This window comes from Spermophilus citellus, assembly GCF_964194105.1.
Source record: "Spermophilus citellus genome assembly, chromosome: 13".
In the NCBI taxonomy this organism is placed as follows: Eukaryota; Metazoa; Chordata; class Mammalia; order Rodentia; family Sciuridae; genus Spermophilus; species Spermophilus citellus.
The window spans coordinates 13,050,280-13,068,371 of NC_138193.1; the positions used below are offsets into that span (position 1 = coordinate 13,050,280).

An 18,092-nucleotide genomic window follows, 5' to 3' on the forward strand; every position below is an offset into this window, starting at 1 on the left:
TAGTTGTATATGGACACAATATCTTTATTTAATTTTTATGTGGTGCTGAGGATCAAACCCAGGGCCTCGAACGTGCTGAGTGAGCACTCTACCGCTGAGCCACAAGCCCAGCCCCCTATTATCTTTTTCCACAGTAACTTATTGATTCAATTAAGTGTCCATGTATACATATAATATGTCCTGTTACATAAAAGGCAATGTATTTGTGGACATAAGATAGGAGAAATTCCTCTTTTCCTTTAAGACATTGAATATTGATGCCAAACCATTTATCCACTCTTCTTTAATACTATTTACTGTCATAAACATATGATAAAATTTTGATATCTCTTAGGAGTTAGTTTTCTAAATAATTGTTTGAGATTATTTTTCTAGTCCCATAGATAAGTGACGTATTGGATGCACCACATAATAGCAAGCCTTATGAACAGTTTTTCAAACTGTCTCACTATTGAGAGATCATTGTTTTCCAACTTGGAAAACTCTTCTTCCCAAAACATTTTGTACATGGAAACAAATAACAGCAAATCCCAATGCTAACTGGCTTACTTACCAAAAGGAATTTATTGACTCACTGATCATAGATGGACCAGGACTGAACCTTCATGCCTCTGTGGTGGCTTGGGCCTACCTTATTTCTCTCAGCAATTTTGTCCTCAGACTGCATTCTACCATAGGGGTCAATGTCTGCCACTGCAATCAGAGCTGCTGTGTTTCTTCAGTCATATCCCAAGGGTGGGGGCATTATATCTAAATCAAAACATTAACCGAAGTCTTGAATCTCAGTGACTGTACACCTTAGAGCATGTATTATCCCCGAACCAACCACAGCCAAACACTAGGGGTGCTACACACTGAAGAAGAGAAATAACACACAATATTAGGGAGGGCACCATCATATCTGCAGTGACAATTCTTTCACTTACTTGATTCCTTTACTTAATACAATCAGCTACCATCTATTTGATCCATACCTGTGCTGCCTCTTTGCATCCTTTTGGCCATTCCAAACAACAGGGAACTGAGTTCTCCTTCCAGGTTACCTTAGTTAATGGGAGTGCATGGAAACAGTAATGGAGGTCAGGGTGACAGCAAACGCTTCAGCAGTTAAGCAGGAAAGCTTCTAGGAGGAAGCACATCAGGGCACAGCCGCCCTGGGGACTCCAAGGCCCATCTCCTGGGCAGCCTGGGAAGCGAGGGTCCTGGGCTTTCTTTTGGTGTGGTTTCTCTTAGGTGCTCAGTCCCAGCACCCTGGGAGACTGTTTTCTACCACATCGCTGACTGCACAGCGCCACCACAGGGCAGTGCTACCCTGAGTGTCCTGCCTGCTTGAAGGAAGGTCCCACTTCCCGACCTGAGTCTGGGGCCCACTCACAACATATGCCCAGGAAAGCCCTGGCCAGCAGCTGTCAGTCCAGGAGGCCCTTGGAGGCGGTCCCCCAAAGCAAGGGGAGTGGCAGGGCCTTTTCAGGAGCCCTGTCCTCCTGGGCAGCAGTCCCATCCCCCTGGCTGAGGCCCATTTCGCACGGGAAAGCCCAGCATCCAGGGCCGCGTCCACTCGGTCCCACGGCCACGAGGGGCAGCCGCAGGCCTCACTCCTAGGAAGTTGGGGACAGGTGAGGACGCTGGTCAGTTGCTGTCCCACCCTAGCTCACCAGCTGAGGTGACAGCGCGGCTGGCGGGGCGCCAAGGACCCCGCCCTCAGCACGCAGAGGATGACGCGGAGCCAAGTGGGGCCGTCGCCAGGGAGACGGGGGCGGGGCCTATGCCAGGGCGGGAACTTGGAGCCGCGGTCGCGCGCAGCTCCGTGAGGGAGGAGCCGGAAGTAGCGCCCTGGAGGCGGGGCTGCAGGTCCGGGGGTGGTGGGTCCGGCTCCCGGGATCCCGGAGCGGAGGAGGTGAGCTGCCGGGAGCGGCCCGGGTCTAGGCGCCCACGCGAGGGTGGGACCCGGGAGGACTCTGCCGCTGCCCTGGAGCCTCGGTCCCGGCTGCCTGTCCCCTGGAGCCGCCGGGGCGGTCCCCACAGCGCCCAGCGCGGACCCGGCTGTCCCGGTTCTCACCTGAGGGCTCTCCTCAGCGGAGCTGCTGGTCACAGCGGGTGGATTTTGATTTGCAGGGTCCTGTTCAGGATGCGGTGGCCTCAGCCGTGTGGCCTTTGCCGCGGACCTCAGAGGAGAAGAGGTGGCCTGACCCGCAGGTCCCCTGGAGAGTGGGAAGGTGATGGAGGAGCCCAGTGTGACCTGGGGAGCAGGAGGCGGTTTAAAAGACAGACCCGCCCAGGTATTTCAGGTCTCACTGACTCTGTGTCCTTTTGTTTTCCTGTGGCACCTGTGGATTCTGTTTTAAGTCCTCGCTTTAAAAACCCTCTCCTGTTCCCTTCTGTGTACCTGACCCATCATTTTAAACCATGTTCCAAGGTCACTTTTTGGTGTATGTGTGGTTCTGGGCATTGAACCCAGGGCCTGAGCCTGTTAGGCAAGTGACCTACCTGAGCTCCACCCTCAGAGACCCTTGTAATTTTTTCCCCCTTGGCCACAAGGTCTAATTGCCAAGGCTGACCTCGAAGGTTCCTCTTGCCTCAGCCTCCCTGGTGGCTGGCATGACAGGCATGCACCTGGGACTGTCACACTCTAGCCTGTGATGGGAACTCTCGTGCATCTGTCCAGGGCTGAGCATGGTTCTGCAGAGCTGTGCTCCAGGCTCCCTGCAGGGCTGTGGAGGCCTCTGCTGCCCAGCAGCCCTGGTGCCATGCCCAGTGCTCCTCCCAGCCGAGGGCAGGCAGCTGCCCATTGCTGTAGGCTGACCTTATTTTCTTCTTATGGCACTCGTACATTCTCTGGAGTATGTTGGATGGTTTGTCCATTAGGAGTCTAACAGGTCCTCTAGAACCTTCAAATAATTAGTAAAATTCCTAAAGAGTAAGTGAGCATGCACAGACATTGGGCTGATGGGAAGAATGATGTTGGATGATATTTTCATGGCTTGAATATATTATCCAACATGAAGTTACATTTTATTATGTACAAAATAATAAAATAATGAAGCAATACCATGGGCTGAGCCAAAATATATCCTCAGGATCTTAGGCATTCTGTAATAAATTTGCATCATTTGAAGTATAGAGTTGATCATCTCTGGCTAATGAAATGGAAGTAAAAGTATCAAAGCCAATGATCATCTGTTTCCAATTTTCTGTGATTTGGTTCAAGTGGTAAAGTGGTGATATTTATTAATAATGGATCAAATAGGTTTATAATTGTTTTAGAGTACAATTAGATGCCTTTACACTTTAGGCTATATGGGCACATTTGAGAACAGTTCCAGCCATTCTCTCATCCTTTGGGTCATTCCCCTCAGATGTCCTGTGAGACATTTTCTATGTGAGGCTTTAGGAAGAAGAAGAGAATATTCTGTAAAGAAAACCTTGTGATCTGTGCATTATAAAATTGAATGGGTTCATTCAGAAATCAGAATTTCTATTGAAAGATATTTGCATGAGCCAAATAAAACCTATTTCTAGGCGTCCTGGTGAAGACAAGGTTTTATCTTTATATGTCTCATTGTTTCTGCCTTGCGACCAGATCGAGCTTCATGAAAGAAGGTTCAGTTCATAAGAAATTGCTAGTGAGTTTTAAATTAAAGAGACAAGACTCTCATTACCTTTCACACAGCTCCGAGACGGCTTCTCCTAGCTCCCACTTCTAGCCACCTAATGTGCTGGCGAGGTTTACACAAGAGACTAGGGAGAGAGGGAGAGCACGCAGGGAGTGAGCTTTTATTGGGGAATAAAAAAATTCAAGGGAAAATCCCATCCAGTGAAGGTTAAGGGGGACAGCATCCCAAGGTCAAGGACAACGATTGGGTCTTTAGGTCAGTGGCCAGGCACGCCTCTGCATGGACAAGCCCTCGGACCTGGGAAAGGGTGGGGAATGGCTCTGACACAACTGTGTTTGAGCGCCTCTCACCCAGCCAGGGAGGTAAGTCAAATCACGTGCGAGGATGGCCTCCCACAATTGTCTGTTTTTTTTTTTCTTGTTGTTATTGTTAAAATGAAATTCATAAGTTGGCAGACCATTTTTTCAGATGTGTAACTAGATGCCATTTAAATTACCCACCTTTAAATGGTGGACATTTTGTACATGAACACTGCCTGTCTGCACCTTTTTTAACAACCAGTCTGGGCTCAGGAGCCCAAATACCAATGTTAGCTGGAACATGTTCTTCAGTTTGGCCTATTTGCCAGTATCCCCGAGGTCATCTGTTCAATGAGCTTCGTTACTCCTGCTCCCTCACTGGCTTTCATAGAAACCACATACTGTCTATGAATCAGGGACACCAATCCCACAACATTGTGTTCTTTGAGTATCCAAAGTCCCACTTTTCACTTCACCATGCCTGACATAGGCAGTAATATTTATCAGCAAATGTGAGGTTTTCAAAGATCCAATTCTATGTGCTCCTTTCTCAAAGAGCATTAGGCAGGGCTATAGCATACATAAATCTTAAGTAAAGGCCATAGTTTTAAAATGTCATCCATTGAATAGTTGACACATGTCTGAGGTACTTTTTATTTTGGAGGAGGTATTTTTTAATAGGGAATTCCAACAGCTACGTAATAGTGAAATGAGAAATCTTGCATCCATTTTATTCTTTGTTTCTTATGATTTTTATCAGTAAGGATAAGATACTTCCTTGTTCCAATGCAGATGTTGCCGACTTCTGTAAATGGATGTGGGGTGTCACCTGCTACTTGCATGTCTGCATGTTGTGCTTGACACTGATATCGTACTTGGTAGGTGGCAGAAAGTCACTACTGAAGTTAAGGTCTTGTGTTGTAAGGGAAGAGCTGAAGATCCTTGGTGTGCCACCTTCTGCAATCCATGCTGCTCTGTTCGAGTCCTTTAATGACTTCCTGGTGATGAGCATCATGGTCTCCTGGTCTTTGAGAATGGCCAAGCATTGCTCTGTGAATGTGGAAGATGGGCGTGTGGAAGGCTCCAGGCAGGATGGATCATTGAACATGTACTCTAATCCATATGCCTGTTTAATGACCTGTTTTTCTTCTTGGGTTTTAAGGGAGACAGTGCCCTCAGACACTCTGTGCAGCTGGGAATGCAGGCTTCTGCTTCACCTTGAAGGAAGCATTAATGAATCCTTTCCAGAAGACACGAGAAGAGAGAGTGAGCCTCTGGTATCATGCAGGTTCCTTGCATTGCCCATGGGCTAGAAGAGAGAAGAGTTGCTTCATGAGATTTGATCCCCTTTTTCCTGAAGAGTTCCACACAGAGGTGAGTCCCAAGCATGTTTAGACACCATTTCAGACCCCTTTGTTGACGGAAATGAATCACACCCCCTGATGATGTGGAAGAGCTAAAGATGTGCTTGCTATGAATTTTCTATTTCATTTCTCAGGGCCTGAGTCAAGCCAGCCATTGTGCTGTCAGCGCATGAGCTGCTGGTCCAATGTGAGGAAGTGGTCTTGCTTTATGAAAACACCACCCCGATTCAGTGAGCCAGAGGCAGCCTGCAGTCCCTGTTTTCCTGTAAAGGCAGATTGCTGTGGATGGCCTCTGGCCTCGTCATGCAGCCCTGCTCAGAGTAGGGGATTGAGGGTCCAGGCAGACCCCTAGTTCCTTTGGACCTTTATTGCCATTGTGCCGCCCCAGGGTCCTTGGACTCTACCTGGTCTTCTGGCCTGGGTCAGTGGATGTGAGGTTTGGAATCCCCCCTCTGTGGCAAGATCCCAGCCACCCCCCCCCCCCAGCCACTTGAGGGCAGGCACAGCCTTCCCTAATTGTGTTAGAGTTGGAGACTTTTCCCACCCATCCTCATCCATGCTCATCCCACATTTTGTAGCTTGACACCTGAGGACCTTTATTCATTGACTTAGTGGTTAGTCATGATGGTTGCTAAGACTAAGTGACTCTTTCAAGTCACATCACTTGCATGGTAGGGCTAGAGCATGGATCTTCCTAATTGATTTCATGGGACTCTCTCATGGAGACTGTGACTGCTTCCTAAACACACACTCTACATTTGGAGTGTCAAAATTCTTGGCACTGCCTCCTTGGCAAGTGTATCTTCTCTTCTACGTGGGAATTTCACAAATATTTTCCTTTGGTTTGTGGAGGTCATGCAGAAGGGATTTCATTTGAAATGGCCCAAACAAGAAATACCAGTTGTCTTTTTCACAAATGGATGTGTGTAGTGAACACCCCTTTCTGTGTGCTTGGTTGGCTGGGGAGCAAGGTAACAAGAGATGGATATCAATGGTTGTCAAGTATTCTGAAGTGAAGAATGTACTGAAGATGTGAAGGCTTTTCTAGCCAGTTCCTATGGCTCAGTGAGGGATCTGTCAGAGGATTCTTCTGGTAGACTCTTTGGAGCAGATATCAAAGTGGCCTGATCTTACCCTGTCCAGGACTGAATGCTGAGCTTGAGTGGGAGCTTCTTGTCATTTCAAGCATTTCCATGAGTCTGTCCTCTGTTCTCTTGTATCCAAGTGGTTTCTAACAGGAAAGCAGAACAAAAATTGAAAGTATGGTGATTGATTATTTATACCAATGTTATTTCAATCAACTTTGTATAATACGAAATTAACTTTCTGCTAGTAAGTTTTCATATGTGAGGAAATAATGAAAATATTGGGGTTAGGGGATGAGAATATGCAAATCAAACATTTTTGAGCACCAAGACCCGTTTTTTGTTTTTGTTTTTGTTTTTTTAACTTAAATAATAAAGTGCCAGAGGACCACACCTGCCATTCAGCCTCAACAACCTCCAGGTCCAGCCTCCAAGTGGCCCATTTCACCAGGGTGTGTGGGACCACACTGTCCTGGGATGAGAGAGCAGTACCCAGGGATGTTGTCATCTCACAGAGTAGATATTTCCAGAGACAGTGGGAAGGTAGTGGCGCATGAGGAAGGGAAGAGCTCTCAGGATGGGAAGAGGGGGCCGCTTCGGGACTCATTGGGCATGGCACGAGGCTGCTGGGTGTGGTGTTGGCCTGGGCCCACTGAGTGGGGCAGATCCGTGGTCTGTGTCCCTGTACCCTCCTATGTAGCCTGTGTTGGCAGCAGATCAGGGAATTGGGATCTGAAGTGCTCCCAGTAACACAGGCACCAGCCCCCACAGTGTGTGCCTAGCCGGTTCCCCACCTGGCCTGACTTAGTGCTTGTCTTGCCTCAGGGCTGAGACCCTACAGTCTCTGATGAGGGTGTCTGCGGTCCAGATCCAACCTGCATGGCCAACATGCTCAGACCTTCAGCTGGGTCCTAGGCTGCTACAACCAAACCTTGTTAACTGGGTGGCCGACAACAGAGGAAGTGTCTTCCGTTGAGCTCCAGAAGCTCAACACAGTAGGTGTTGGGCTGTCCCAGTGCCATAACCCCTCCCAGGTTTCAAGGGACTGTCCCCCCAACTCTCCCAGCCCTTCCCACTCTCCTACTGCTGCCCACGATCTGTGGTTCCCATATGGGCATCCCCTCCTGACTCCATCCTCACTTAGGCTGTATCCCCAAGTCTCCCTGGTCTCTGGGTGCAGACTCCCCTCTTCCTACAAGAATATCAGATATTGGATTTGGTCCCAGTTGATGCTGTGTTCCATCATGTGAGCTCTTAGCTTCATCCCTGTGCAAAGACTCTTTTTCCACACAAGTTTGCACAACTTTTGGCTGGCTAAGAATTTTCAGGAGACACTTTTCTAATGAGTACACTTTCCTTCCTTCAGATCCCCCCCACCCAGTGAGCATTCCTCGCACCCTTGTCCTAGTTCCTTTATGGCAGGTTCCCTCCTTATGGCTGAGAGGACCTAGTGACCCCTGGATTCACACATTTTCCTTAATCACCAACACACTGCAGAATTCTCCATGGGACTGCGGTGTTTTGCATTGGAACCCACCCCCCGACCTCTAAAAGTGGTCTAGACAATTGGGTTGGCTCCCTCCCTCCTGAACCTCTTTGATGCCCTTTAAAGTAAGTTATTCTTTTGGATTCCTTCCACAGTAGGCAAGTCCTTGGATCCCCTGCTAGAAAGTCTTCCAGCCTGAAGGTCAGATGTGTCCAGATGTTGACTTGAAGGATATCAGCTCCTAGAAGCCCTCATCCTGGCTGCAGTGTTTCCTCCCCTCAATGCAAAGCAAGAAAGTGTAGTTGGCCCTGCATCAATTCTTCTGCATCCATGATCCCCACCAGCTGGAAATCCAAACTATTAGGAAAGGAATTGTGCTCTCTGGACAGATACTTCTCTCCTCATTGTTTCCTGGATCTTACAGTGTTACAGAGAATGACACTGCCCTTTCATTGTATTAGGTGTCAGAAGTCATCTAGAGATAATGGAAGTGCTACGGGAAGAAGATATGCAGCGTTTAGATGCAAATACTCGGGCACTTTTGTAAGAGGCTTGAGCCTGTGTGGACTGGTGTTTTGGGCAGACTTTGAACAAATCTCCCTTGGATTTCTTGTAAAGTTTCTGGTTTCTGGGCTTGGGAGTGTTCAGGACTTGTGTGTGAGTCAGCCTCATGGGGATGTGATGGGGGGCAGTCGGAGCTGTTGTGCAGAACCTCAGTGATGGCTTGTAAGGCCACATGCAACACTGCAAGCAGGAGCCGAGAAGGGAGCCCTCTCCCCATGTGTTCAGCTTAACTCTTGTCTTATCCAAAATCATGACTTGTGAAATGTTGCAGAAATGGACTCATGCCAAGAAGTTGGGATGTTCTGGGGAGCATGGGCTGTCATTCTATTCTGTCTCTGCATTATGATGTGTTAGTGGGTGGGAACTTGAAGACGTGCTTAGGCCATGGATTCTCCTTCCCTGGGAAAGGGCTTCTCAAATCAGCCCTTGTCCCTGTTTCACCTGCTTCCCCAGGAGGACACAACAAGAACGTTCTTACAAGTTGGCCCCCGGTCTTGGTCTTCCAGCCTCCCAAGTTTGAGAAATAAAATCTGTGCTATGAATTACCCAGTGTCTTCTATTCTGCCATCACAACACAAACTATGCTAAGATAAGTCAATCAGCAGTCTCCCAAGTGTTTACATTGTGGTAATTGACACCAAACATCCGTTTTTGTAATTAAACCATTTTGGAGTACACAGTTGAGTGGCATTAAGCATGTTTATGTTGGTGTATAGGCGTCATCACCATGCATCTCCAGAACTAACGTGGACATACTCTTGCCATCAATGCTGAATTCTAGTGCCCTTGAGGCCCAGGAAAAGAACATTGTATTTACTTTTTATGAACCTGATAATTGAGAATCTGAGATAAGTGAAGTCCTACAAAATTTGCCTTTCTCTGGACACGATCATATTCAAGGGATGCAGATCATCCCCACTTGTGGGCATACCAGGTCCACTGATAACTCTGCAGGTGTTTCAATTGCACTCTCAGTGACAGTGGTGACTGTGTGCACATGAGCTGTGTGTCCAGCTCAGATCCCAGGATCTAGGGTCTTTGGTTCCACGCAGCCTGTAGGTTGCCTCCTCCTCCAGGTCTCTGCAGGCCAGTGGCACGAAGGCCCTGGGCCTGGTGGTTTCTTTAGGTGAGTGCAATACGTGTCCACTGTGTCGTGGGTCATGATGGACTCTAAATAGAAGCAATGCCTGGATACTCCTGGGATCTCAGTGGGCTCAGCCTGTGTGCTGAGAATTTTTGTAACCTCCTAATTAATGGGCCCCCAGAATCCCAGAGAAAAGGGCAAGTCCAGAGCCAGTGGAACCTCAGTGTCTCTGAGAGAACTTTTTTTTTGGGGGGGGGGCTGGGATACATTGATGTGATGACTCTAAAGCAGAGTCACGTTTTTCGAAACCAGGTAGAGGTGTTCAGGAGCAGCCTGGGCTGGCACGTGGGTTCCCCACCTCCACACCTGTGGAACATCTTGGGGCTCTGAGAAGCACAGCAGCCTGTCCACGTGAGGGCATCTGCTGTCTGCATACAGTGAGCTGGGTTTTCTTCAAGTCTCTCAACAATTCCACATAACACCAGCTTTGAACCCAGAGTCCTGGGCACTTAGTTGAGGCTCAGTCAGCTCCCACCTCTCTCTACCTGACAGAGCCCTCCTGGCTCCCTCTGCACTCATTACATTGAAGATGAAAACCTGGAGGGTGGGACTTCCCGTCATCCAGAAGTTCCCAAACACATTCCACTGTGTCATTTGTTCCTGGAACCCAAATGGTTGGGGTGGGCCACAAGTACCCTGGCCTCCATGTGTGGGGACCATGGTAGTATAATCAAGAAACAGGAAGGAGAGGGGTTGGATTGATCAGTACAGATGGCAGGGCATAGTACAGAGTGGAATGGAGAGTTCTCACCCGGGGTGATTGTTGTGATGTGCACAAATGCTCTGCTGGTGCTGGGGTGCCCTCATGTTTTCTGGGGTCTTGAAAGGCTACAGATGCCCACAGAGTGTTCTCGGATGCACATAGTGGGAGGCCCATTGCAATATGTACATGTGGAAGAAGTAGGAGACCCCCTTAGTGTGGAGGTGCCATCTAGAAGGCAGCCTCATTTATCTGAAAAACTTGATTGGAAAAAAAGGGTATGGGCCTGTGCCCAAAGGGCCATATATGCTCCTGGAAGTTGGTGGTGGAAATAGTTCTCCATCCATTAATCACTCCCTCACTCACTAATGTCCTTGTGTCCTTGAGAAAGGCTCTCCCTTTCCTGGTTTTCCTGAATAGAAATCCTCTTGCATCTTGGGTGAATAGGGTTATGCATTGTGCAGAGGGTGTTGGTCCACTGAGCATCTTAGAGACTGTCCTTTATGGAGCCTAATGATCCTCATTGAGGAATGAGGCCAGGGTCCTAACTGTGGTTAGTGTGAGGACACCATGGGTTCAGAGAGGGAAAGAAGGACAAGGGAAACTCAGATGTCCCTTCATGGCCCCTGGAGTTAGAGGACTTACCCCTTTGCACCTGGGATCAGGAGACCTCATTTCCTCGAGGACACGCACACTCAGACGTAAAACTTGAGTGTGGGTTCCTTTCTGGGGTCCAGGGCTGTTGTTAGCCAGCAGGAATGACAGTGTTCTCCATGTTCAGCGGAGCCATTTTTGCCAGGAAAGAGAGCCCATGGTCACGCCTTGTCCAAAGCATCCCACACCAGGGGCTCCCATCCCTACATTCCTGTGCTGAAAGGAAGCCACTCAGAGGCAAGGTGGGTCCAACCACCTCCCATGTGTTCACTCATCACTGTGTTCCAGCAGTCACCCCAGTTAACAGTCCTGATGGGATTGGATGTGGCTCAGAATGTCACCCTCATGAGCTCTACACTGCTACAGGTGCAGTTCTGCAGTGGGAAAAACTCAAAACCTCAAAACACATGCACATGAAAGAAAAGAGCAAGAGCCAGAGCCCAAACAGGCCAGGTGTGGCAAAGACAGCTGGGGTGCCTAGGTTGGGACTCAGAATTATGTCAGTGGGGTGGCACTGCTGCTGGCACCAGCATGATAACAGAGAGCCAGCCCTGCTCATTTTTGGGAGCAGTGTGTTGGGGAAGGCAGCAGAAATTGAGAGGCAGGATTGAGTTTGGCCCTAGGAGGAGGTTGGGTAAAAGGCCAGTGTGAGTTGGAGGGCCTGGGCAGATAGAGAGAGAGGCCAGGGCACACCCCAAAGCCTGGAGACTGCACTTGATGTCCAGGGTTGTGGAACACCACCTCCCCTTTACTCACAACTGAGAGCAAGGGGCATTGATAAGTTCAGGTTGTGTGCGGCTGTATCCAAGGTGGCTCGGCTAGGCACCTCTGTTTCCCTGATTCAGGAGGCTGGGAGTCCAGGCTCCACTGAGGCTCGGCTGGGAGGATCGGAGTCTGAGTTTATGCCTGTGTTCCTGGTAGGATCCATTTTGGCTGAGCCTCAGGGCTTTTGTAATGAGAGGACGGGTGACTGTCATGTCTTTATCCCAGGACACACTTGCTAAATGGACTTGTTTGCTCTGAGGAGGAAAGAGAGAGAGAGGAGTGGTGCTGGAGACAGGGATGCAGACAGGGGTCATGGACTTGGCGTAACTCAGTCTTGGAGGTGATATCCCATCACGTGTACCCACTTCAATTCCCATGAATCCAGAGGCTGAGCCCCCTTGAGGTGAGGGGTGAACTGGTTCTGGGCAGCAGGATGCTGTGGTACCTCGGAGTCTCTGTGAGACCCCAACACTAGACACACTTGGCCCTTTTGAAATCTTAGGAGAAGCCTTGGGAAGTTGTATGGCAGAGGGGAGCAGCCTCTGCATCTCAGTCACCTCCACCTTGCCATGGTATAGAGTGGGAACTGCAGCCACGATGGGACGGACATTGGCCATGTCCCTGTGTGGGACACAGGCCTGATTGAGTTAGGGTGCATTCTTTGTCTCTCCCCTTCTTGTGATTGTCCCATCTCTACATTTGTGCTTTAGCCACCTGTGAGTCCCATCTCTGGTTTCAGTGAGAATAGAGGGTGTTATGGGCCAATAGACACAATAAACCCTAGAGATTAGATGCTACCCTACTTTCCAGAAAAGACTGGGCACATCATGAGTTGCACAATGAAGGGACCAGGGTCCAAAAGCTGCTGAGAGGGAAGGACTGGTTGTGAATGCATTTGTGAAGGCTCCAAGCTGGAACTCTAGTGGCACCAAGCAGGGCAGATGCTGGTGGGGGTATTTGGGTAGCTGTTGGTGAACACCTGCACACCTGAGATGGGTAGGCATGGAGGAGAAATCAGCAGCCCATAGGGCTCTTGAAAGTGGTCTTATGTGAAAAGAGGCTCAGGTATGGGCACAGGAAATGACATCATTGCCTTGACAATGGATCAAACAGAACATGGAACCCTGGTATCCAGGCACCCACTTCACTGACCAAGCCATCCGAGCTCATTTGGTTGGAGACACTGGAGTGAGAAGGATGTTCCCCTGTGGTTGCAAACAATGCCGAGCCTCAGGCTCCCAGGAATCTCAGGGGGGCCAACTAGCCCTTTTGTGGATGCACTGGGTGAGGCTTCATCTTAGACGCCAGAGCCTCTGGCGATTGTCGCAGAGGAGCTCAAGAGTAACAGTGAGTAGCACAGGGCAGGTGAGCCCAGCAGGCCCTCTAGTCTGCTCCCTGATGAATGGCCCAGGACTCCTTTTCTGACTCTGTGTGTGTGTGTGTGTGTGTGTGTGTGTGTGTGTGCGTGCGTGTGTTTGTACTGATGGGAACTGTCCCATTGTGCTTTGACTCTAGTGTATTGGCACAAGTCATTTTTCTGTTTGTCACCATTTCCATTTTGAACCCACCATTCTTGGTCCCAACCCAGGGTGAAAATGATCAGAACACGGAGGAGCCCTTCAGGGTACAGAGCCTTGAACCTTACAGGCAGGACCAGCTTAGGAATGAGCTCCTGCCTGTCATTTGTGGGAGGAACCTACATTTCAGCAGCAACATGGGGTTCATCTCCTGGGATTCCATCCCCACCCAGCAGGTGCTGGATCTCTTGTTCCCAAGGTAAGCGCCAAACCACCAAGCCCAAGTGTGTAGCCCCCTCATGCCTGGGTCTTGGGGCTGCCATGTACCTCTCAGGGACCCAAAGGTTTGTGATACCTAATGAGATAGAGGACCACACTCATAGTGGAATGTCAGCCCCGAATGGGACGAGTCCTGGAGGTGCCTGCCACAGCCTTGCAAGGGGAGTGAACTTCCCCTCTCAGGCACAGAAACCATCCTGACTCCAGCTGATCCACAGAGGTCCGTGGAGCAGTCCCCACACACTGGGCACCACAGCTCAATGGTGTGCGCTGAGCTCATTCCCAGGTGGACTCAGTGAGGCCAGGTGGTCTTTCTGCTTGATGTTGGCTTTGTGAAGAACGTAGATCTGTGCCAGAGGCGTCTCAAAACTCGGGAATTGGGAAAAGCACTTTTGGGTTAGTAAAGACATGTTAGTTTCCATAGTGGGACAGAGCATCCTAGCTGGGACATAGCTGGACAGGGGCTTTGGACATGGCAGCTCCCACACCCAGAGATATGTGGGAATCAGCAGTTTGGGCTCATTCACTGATGAACACGGAGAAAGCACCCACTGTGTGAAGACACGGTTCCAGTCACGTTTCATAACTCAGTGAAAAATGGGGTGCAAATGACTGCCATTGTGTCCCTTTTCATGGGGGTCAGCCTAAAACCGCAGGTGCCATGAGTACATATCCTACATGTGACTGCATCCCTGACTCCATGGGGCATAACTGCACGTTGTCCTCTTCAGTGACTATGGTGGACCCCTGGACCAACTTCAACATGGAATGGGCTTGGGGTCAAGAGGGTGGGCTCCTGTTTCCAGAATAGGGACCTGCAAGGTGATTTGACTTGGGAAGGCTGAGGAGAGACTGCTCTCCCCAATTCTGTTTGCTGCCTGCAGTGGAAGGTGTGGGGCTTCAACAGTAGGAGGGGTAAGGCAGGGAGTTGTAGGTGGAGTCATGGTCCTCTGGGGAAGCCCCTGGGACAATGGATCCCCCACACTACACCTCCCTGTCCTCCCCAAGGGCCACAGAGATGTGGTCTGCACTCATGGGAAAAGAGAGGTCCCCTGCTACTCAGGGGGACTCAGAGAGAGCTCACAGAGAATGAGGTAGCATTGCAGCCCACGCCAGGGGAGGAGGTGTCTCTTGAGCCCTGAGAAGAGTGGGCAGGAGGACAGACACTCCTGGAAGGTGCATTCCAGGTTGGAGAGCACGTAGCCAAGGGGAAGAAGAGTGTCAGGCCTGCCCAGAGGAGGGGAGAGCTGGTCCTACCATGGATCTAAAGCTCCTTCATTGAAGGTTCTTTGCGTGTGGCAACCTGTTCTGTCCCTGCCTGTACAGCCACTGTGTCTTGTCTGAGGTGGACTGGTGTGTTCAGAATCAGGGACGGTTCAGAAGTGTAGGGTCAAAGGATTGATCTGGAGGCTGTGGCAAAGGCAAGACCAGGGTTTTACTGACACCACACCTGCCTCCACACAGTGCCTCACCTTCCTTCCTGGGGATCTGGGTGAACTTCTACACCGAGGCTTCCCATCAGCCTCCAGGCTCTCTGAGTCTACAGCTGCTGCTGCCATACATAGGGCTCTTGCTGGTTGGCTTGTACCTGGAGCACCAAGCACACCACCTCGTGGCCCCAACTGAAGATGGCATATCGAGCCAGGCAGAGCCTGAGAGCCAGGCGGACTGGGGTGAGTACCTAAGGGTATATGAGGAAAGGTCCGACTGTTGTCCCACTGCAGGGAGACTGTATGCCTGGTGTTGGGCTGGAAATTAGGATAAGCCTTTGTCCATTCAGGAAGTGACCCCAGTCTGCAAAGAGGTCCTGTGTGGGCTAAGGGCCTGAGTTCTTCCTGGCAGCAGGGGTATTGTGTGTCTGTGCGAAGGTCAGGGCAAGGCAGTCATGTTGGCATCTTTTCTCTAGCTACAAGCTTAGTTCCTGTCACGGCTCCTAAGCCAACCCCAGAGCCAGAGCCTTCTCCCTGGGAAGGGGCAGAGCCGGAGTCCAGGACATCAGGGGTCTCCACTAGGTCCTCCCCACGGCCCCAATATAACAAGCGGATGAGAGGCAGGTGCCTCATTCACGTCTACCTGGAAGACGAAAGGACAACACAGTACAAGAGCATCCTGGTGAGTCTTCGAGCAGGGGAGTCTCCTGGGAGCCCACACTGGGGAAGACCGAGTCCACAGCAAACACCAGGGACTAGGCCTGTCTTCTTGAACTGGAGCTTCTGGAAGGTCAGGAAGGAGAGCATAAAATGAGGAAGAGAGAGGCGGGAGAGCAGCAGCATGCCAGGTCTGGGTGGGAGTGGGCCTGCGTGTTTTGGGGTGTGCAGGTCAGAAGTGCAGGAGTGAGTGCTGGGTTCAGAGGAGGTCAGAGAAATATCGAGGGTACAGGCCATCCTCTACTGATTTGGATATTGAGGAAGAGTATATTGAACCGTGGAGGTTGAAGCAGAGGAGTTGGCAGTCATTTTCCTGTGTGTGGGAGGGGACATGTTGCTGGTTGAAGGGAAGGGAGCCATTGTAGAATGATTACGGTGGGTAGGTGTGGGTCACAGACAACTGGGGGCCTTGGAGGGGCCCATTAGTGTCCTAGTTTGCATGTATGTGAATAGAGAGTTAGCGGCTCTCTCTGCAGAATTTTCCTGGGTGTGGAGTATCCATCATGAGACTCTGGTGTCCACCTGCAGGGGAGCCATGTTGAACCACTGCACCTGCTGGGTCCAAACCTCCTGACACCCCAGCAAGCACTGACACTCTCGAGCCCAGCAACTTCCATGCCTATCATTAAAGAGTCCTTGTGTGTGTTGTGCCCTGGCTGTCAGGACCAAAGCACCTAGGGTTTGTGCCTGGTCCACACAAAAATGCAGCTGCATCCCAGACCAGAGCAGGGATATGGAAGTCCACTGGACCATTCCTCCCATCTTGATGGGACTAGAGTGTGTCTGTACAAAGCTTTTTGGTCCTCATTCCCTTGTTCCTGTAGGGCATAGCAGGTTAAAGCAAACTCTTGTACCAAGATTGGACTAGAGGCTCATAGGAAGACCCCACATGATCACATGAAGGCCTCAGGTAGCAGGGTAACAAGATGGTGCCCTTGTGTTGAGAGCTCTCTTGTCTCTGGTTGTCCTTGAGCACTGTCCTCTGGGTAGCTACTCCCAAATTCCCTGTCTGATGAGCTTTCTCCAACCCTGCTCAGGTGACCTGCCAGGACAGCACTCCAGTCATCATCCGCAGGGCCTTAGATGCACACTTGCTCCAGCAGGAGGATCCAGAAAACTACGAACTTCTGCAAATTGTCTCGAACCATCAGAGTAAGTAGAACCATCAAAGGGTAGGGAGCAGTGAGTCACAGTGGGCTCAGGACAACTGGGAGCCAAAACACAGTGTGCATTGACCCAATGCCCAGGAAGAGTCTGGTGGGACTTGTGCACAAAACAAAGTGTAATGATGGGGCATAAATCTGCAGGTTCTTCATGTTCCCCAGGGGCTGTGGACCTGCCTATCATGTTTTCTTTCCTTGGCCTGAGGAGGCATTGCAAAGCTATTATCCACGAGGGGCCAAGAAGAGAGGCTTCTTTGTCTTGTGTTAAAGAAGACAGACAACCATAGGGTGCCTACTTTGGCAGCCTTTCCTGACCTAGACGAGTGCATGAGAAAAGCAGTTCAATGAAGAATCACTTCTGGCTTCCAATCTTTCTATTCATTGCAAACTGAGTCCACTTAGGACCAGAGACCATTTCTAGAGAGAAGTATGTGGTAGAATAGAACCCTTCACAGCTTGTAAACTCTTCTTGGAGAGAGAGAGAGAGAGAGAGAGAGAGAGAGAGAGAGAGAGAGAGAGAGAGAGAGAGAGAGAAAAGAAGTAGGAGGAGGAGGAGGAGGAGGAGGAGAAGGAGGAGGATGACGAGGAGAAGGATTAGGAGGAGGAGGACGAGGAGGAGAAGGAGGAGTAGAAAAATGAAAATAAGTTGAAGGAGGAGACCATGAATAAGAAGGTCAAGATGAGTATAAGAAGAAGCATGAGTAGAAGATGAAGAAGAACAAGAACAGGCTGGGGATGTGGCTCAAGCGTTAGGGCGCTTGCCAGGCATGAGTGCGGCCCAGGTTCGATCCCCAGCACCACATACAAAAAAAAGATGTTGTGTCCGCCGATAACTAAAAAATAAATATTAAAAAAAAATAAGAACAAGAACAAGGAGAAACACAAGCCGAACAAGAAGTATAACAATAAATTGATTAAAAATGTGAATGAGAATTATACTCATGAGGAGGAAATGCAGAAGTGGGGAACTCAAGAGAAATATATTGCTCTAGATGGCACAGCCCTGCTGTGGACATCCTCCACCCACGCTCAACACACCTCCAAACCATACCCCTCAAATTAGTGTAGCTCTGTATGAGTGGATGAATCCACTGGCAAGATGGAGGCACCCACCATCAAGTGCTTTTCCCCAAACCCACCTGTGATCATTGCTGCAGTGGGGAGAAAACCTTCATCACATGAGTCTTTGGGGACCAATCCGGATACAAAGTCTAGCTGTTTCTCTTTGGTGGGTCCAACGTGAACTAAGAGGTTCTGGGGTACAAGGGGCTATTTCCTTGAAAGGTGTTCCTGTAGTGGACCTCCTGTGCA

At 49.9% G+C, this 18,092-nt stretch overlaps 1 protein-coding gene and 1 long non-coding RNA gene across 5 annotated transcripts in view; one reads left to right on the forward strand and one right to left on the reverse strand.

The window, feature by feature from the left end:
- The window catches only part of LOC308632297 (myelin and lymphocyte protein), a 357,374-nt gene that overhangs the window by 82,167 nt on the left and 257,115 nt on the right, over positions 1-18,092 (reverse strand). The window lies entirely within an intron of this gene.
- On the forward strand, positions 1,820-13,442 carry LOC308632614. Of its 4 annotated transcripts, none has more exons than XR_014018608.1 (3): positions 1,820-1,897; positions 5,076-5,287; positions 13,264-13,442. It is a non-coding gene; the product is annotated as an uncharacterized lncRNA (long non-coding RNA). The 4 variants fall into 4 exon arrangements; XR_014018609.1 differs by lacking the exon at positions 13,264-13,442 and adding an exon at positions 8,310-8,376; XR_014018610.1 differs by lacking the exon at positions 13,264-13,442 and adding an exon at positions 8,004-8,108.